Below are 5302 nucleotides of genomic sequence, written 5' to 3' on the forward strand. Positions count from 1 at the left end.
GCACTCTACCCAGGGGGATAGCTTGAGGCTCTGTCTCAAAAAAAAAAAAAAAAGTATATGTGAGGATGACTGGAGTATCCAGACTTTTTATCAGGTTTTAAATGTATCTCCTGCCTCTCTGCAGCATCCTAGCATAGCAAGAACCTGTCAAAAGAAAGATGCTGTGTGATTTCTACAACCATTGATCCACAAAACTTAAAAACTAAAATAAACAACTGATCTTTGTTTCTGTAGCGTGTAATGGTAGCACCTGGAAGAATGGCAGAGAATAGAGCGGGTGGGGCTCGGTCTGGTGGCTCACACCGGTGATCCTAGCACTCTGGGAGGCCAAGGCAGGTAGATCACTTGAATTCAGGAGTTCAAGACCAGCCTGAGCAAAAGTGAGAGCACCCCACCCCCAAGTCTCTAAAAATACTCGATTTGGGTGTTGTGGTAGGCACCTGTAGTCCCCCTACTTGGGAGGCTGAAGCAAGAGGATCACTTGAGCCCAAGAGTTTGAGGTTGCTGTGAGCTGTGATGCCATGACACTCCACCAAGGGGGACAGAGTGAGGCTCTGTCTCATAAAAACCCCAAAAAACTAGATGGGTTGGGTATGTATGGAGGGTAGACTTAAAAACACACAATGTATTATGGGTAGAATGGGGCTATCATAGCCCAGCTTAGCCCTTCTTGAAACAAAGTATGGCAAGGAAACTACAGATCTCAAAAGGTTAGTTTGCCTCAGAGCTGGGTCTCCACGTTTTCTATCACTCAGTAACTGAGGTGTATTTGATGTGTGTTTATTTAACAAGGAAAATTTCTCAACATTTAATATAACTGTGTTTGCAATTAGTACCTAGTTTTAGTATTCATGACACTACTATGCAAAAATACTCCTTAAGTGAAAGTAGTTGCTTAGGATGGTGCCCGTAGGACACTGGTCACATACACTGAGACTGGCAGGTTTGAACCTGGCCCAGGCCTGCTAAACAACAACAACAACAAAAAACTAGCCAGGCATTGTGGCCGGTACCTGTAGTTCCCAGCTACTTAGGAGGCTGAGGCAAGAGAATCCCTTAAGCCCAAGAGTTGGAGGTTGCTGTGAGCTGTGACATCATGGCACTCTATCCAGGGCAACAGCTTGAGACTCTCTCTCAAAAAAAGAAAAATAAAAAGAAAGTAGTTGCTTAGTTTTTAGAATGTGGCAGGTTCAGATTTGTCTTTCTGGGCTGCGCCCATGGCTCAAGGAGTAGGGCGCTGGCCCCATATACTGGAGGTGGCGAGTTCAAATGCAGCCCCAGCTAAAAACTGTTTAAAAAAAAATTAAAGATTTGTCTTTCTTAGACTTCCAATGACATTTATGATACAGTAGTAAAATATAATGTCATAACAGTATACTTTTTTTTGAGACAGCGTCGCCCTCAAAAATGTATTTATGTTAAATGATTATACATGTATTTTCCCAAGGGCTCATGATCATTTCAGAAATGGTATATCATTTATGTTCCATGTTTAATTGGGATTCACTATTTGTACCATTTCTTTGATTTCTGTATATAAATGCCCTCATGGCTCAGCCCCTGTGGCTCAAGTGGCTAAAGCGCCAGCCATGTACACCCAAGATGGTGGGTTGGAATCCAGCCCGAGCCTGCAAAACAACAATGACGGCTGCAACCAAAAAATAGCCAGGCGTTGTGGCAGGCACCTGTAGTCCCAGCTACTCAGGAGGCAGAGGCAGGAGACTCGCTTAAGCCCAGGAGTTGAAGGTTGCTATGAGCTGTGATGCCATGACACTCTACCCAGGGGGACAGCTTGAGACTCTGTCTCAAAACAAAAGAAAAAAAGCCCTCACAAGAACAGCCTACTTGAGAGAATATGGTACTGTGAATATTTTTGTAAATAAGAATAATCTGGTTTGGCGCCTATGGCTGAAGTGGCTAAGGCGCCAGCCTTATACACATAAGGTGGCGGGTTGGAATCCAGCCCAGACCCGCCAAACAACAATGACAGCTGCAACCAAAAAATAGCCGGGCGTTGTGGCAGACGCCTGTGGTCCCAGCTGCTTGGGAGGCTGAGGCAGGAGACTCGCTTGATTGAGCCCAGGAGTTGGAGGTTGCTGTGAGCTGTGAAGCCACAGCACTCTACCCAGGGGGATAGCTTGAGGCTCTGTCTCAAAAAAAAAAAAAGAATAATCCTTTGATAATACAAAATAGATTCTCTTAAAAATCCTTATTTACGTATTCAGCTGATACGTATTTAGTATCAGCTTTCTTAACATTAAACTGGACGGTGCAGTCATTTTTTAAATACTGAGGTATAATTTGCATTTAGTAAAATTTACCCTCGTTGCTGTACAGCTCTAAGTTTTGACAAATGCATAGTTAGGTAACAACACGAATACAGAAAAATTCTATCACTCAAAAATAAAAGTCTCTCCGGCACTTTTATAGTCAGCCTTTCCTCTTTTTGCCCTTAATATTTTCTCCTCTGTGAAAATGTCATATAATTAGAATCACAATATGTAGCCTGAATCTGGCTTTTCTTAACATAATGCATTTGCGATTCATCTATATTGTATATATCAGTTGATTTTCTTTTTTTTTTTTTATTGCTAGGTGGTTGGATGTATGAATATAAGAAACTGTCAGGCTGTTCTCTATAAAGTGGTTGTACTATTTTAATTTCCCCACAGATTGTAACTATCAGTTTAGTTTTAAAATCAGTTTAATAAGTGTGTTGTGGTATTTCATTGTGGTTTTAATTTGCACTTTCTTAATGACTACATGTTGAGCATTTTTTAATATTTTTATTTGCCATTTGTACATCTGCTTTGGTTTGTCTGTTTAAATATTTTGTCCAAGCCGGGCACAGTGGCTCACACCTTTAATCCCAGCATTGTGGGAGGCTGAGCTCAGGAGTTTGTGGCTTGTTTGAGCCAGAGTGAGACCCCTACTCATGGAAAAAAATGGAAAGCCTAGCCAGGCACCATGGCGAGCGCCTATAATCCCAGCAGCTTCAGAGGCTGAGGCAGCAGGATGCCCACAGCCTGTCTGAGGGTGCATAGAGCTACACCACCATTGCACACTACTCAAGGGCATAGGGTAGAACTCTGTCTCAATAAAATAAATACATAAATATTTTGTCCATTTTTTTAACTGCCTTGTTTTCCTAGAGCAGTGATTCTCAACCTTCCTATTGCTGGGAGCCTTTAATACGGTTCCTAGAAGTTGAGTATTCCTTATCTATTTCAGATACAGTGCCTTTATCTGATATGTACTTTACAAATATATTCTCCTCTTTGGCTTGTCTTTCATTTTGATGAAGTCTAGTTGGTCAGTTTTTCTTTTATGGATCACACTTTTACCACATAGATCTACAAAATTTTTGCTTAGCCTGAGATCACATAGATGTTCTTTTTTTCCAAACATAGATTTTCACCTACATTTTCTTCTAGAAGCAATGTAGTATTGGGTGTTCCTTTTGGTTATGTGATTTAATTAATTTCTATTTGAAGGAGTGCATACTATGGTTTGAGGTTCAGGGTTTTTTTTTGCCTAGAGACATTTGGTTGTTCCAGTACTAATTTGTTGAAAAGACTGCTTGTAAATATTTTTTCTTTCGAAAATGTAATACATTCATATGCTTAGAAAAATGTCTCAAAAAGTATAGAAGTTTTCACAGTGAAGAGTCTTTCAGTTGTCCCCCTTGGTTCCAAAGAAATTCCATGGGCATACTTGTTTCCCTGCTGACTCTCCTTTTTAGGGAGGAGGGAAGAGAAGAGCTGACATTTATCCAAATAATTGATGCAAAATGATCGTGTTAAAAAGTTAAGTTAGTTGGATGGTGCCTGTGGCTCATTGGGTAGGGCACTGGCCCCATATACTGAGGATGGCAGGTTCGAGTCCGGCTCCGGCCAAACTGCAACAAAAAAATAGCCAGGCGTTGTGGCAGGCACCTGTAGTCCCAGCTACTCAGGAGGCTGAGGCAAGAGAATCACCTAAGCTCAAGAGCTAGAGGTTGCTGTGAGCTGTGATGTTACAGCGCTCTATCGTGGACGACAAAGTGAGCCTCGTGTCTCTAAAAAAAAAAAAAAGAAAAAGAAAAAAAAAGTTAGTTTATGTATCTCTGCTGAGAGCCTCTCAGGGCCTTAAATAGTCTATACCTGTCCATAACCTCACACACAACACACCTCACTGCCTTCATCTCCCATACCCCCCTCCCAATTTCTCTCAGGCCACTCTTATCTCTTTTTAGCTGTTTTCACACTAAGGGAACAAGTTCCCGCCCCCAGGGCCCTTTGTACTTGCTAATCTTTCTGGAATTCTTTTTCTTCTCAGATACCTGTAAGGCTTGCTTCACATTCTTGAAAGCTTTGCTCAAATTCACCTTCTCAGTGAGATGTTCCCAGTACCCTAGTTTAAAATTTCAAATTATGTCTCCCAAAGTTCCCTGCTTTATTTTCCTTCACTATAATCATTACCTTCTAATACGCTTTATAATTTACTTACTTGGTTTATTGTCTTAACCACAGTAGAATCTAAGCTTCATAAAGTTAGACATTTCTGTTTTTCTTAGTCCCTTCCCTATGCCTAGAATAATGCACTTAAAATAAATTTTTGTAACTCTTTTTTTTCCTGAAGGCCTGAAAATACATTCTCATTAACAACATATTTTTGAACAGTGTAGATGAAAACAAAATTATTTCTAAAACTTATGTATATTTGTGTTCAGTGTACAAACATGTGAATTTTGACCTCATTCTACGTGTGTTTTCTCTGGCTACTTCAGAAAGTTTACTTAGGTTGGAACCCAACTTCCAATTATGCCTATTTACATACACAGACATATTTATATGAGGACACATGTTTTTCATTTGAGATTTATAGAAAATTCATAGATTTATGAAAAGCAAATTTCATCTAGGTATAAAACATATTATACCTAGATAGACAGGCAATGTGTATGAGTGTATGCCCTAGAGTAGCAAATGTCTGCCACTAAATTTGCTGAGTAATGGAAAACAAAATGTTAACTTTTCTGCTGCATATTTTGGCACCAAAATTGCTAGCTATAAAAACAGAAATTTCTGCCTACTTTCACCTGGGTTGTGTGATAATGACAGCACACTATTTTTGTCTCTTCTGAGAGGGTGTTGTCTGTGATTCACAAATGGTGGTAATGTGGTTTTGAGAAAGAATTCAAAGGAGGTAAATCTATTCAAAGTATTAATTAAGATTTTTGAAATGGCTCGGCGTCTGTGGCTCAAGTGGTGAAGCCACATACACATAAGGTGGCGGGTTCAAATCCAGCCCAGGCCTGCCA

General features: G+C 40.3%; 1 protein-coding gene across 6 annotated transcripts in view; it reads left to right on the top strand.

Annotated features, from left to right (window-relative positions):
• Nucleotides 1-5302, top strand: part of JMJD1C (jumonji domain containing 1C) — a 360771-nt gene that overhangs the window by 348732 nt on the left and 6737 nt on the right. The window lies entirely within an intron of this gene.

The sequence above is a fragment of the Otolemur garnettii genome, unplaced genomic scaffold, assembly GCF_000181295.1.
Source record: "Otolemur garnettii isolate 467f Iridium unplaced genomic scaffold, OtoGar3 scaffold00008, whole genome shotgun sequence".
NCBI classification, from domain to species: domain Eukaryota; kingdom Metazoa; phylum Chordata; class Mammalia; order Primates; family Galagidae; genus Otolemur; species Otolemur garnettii.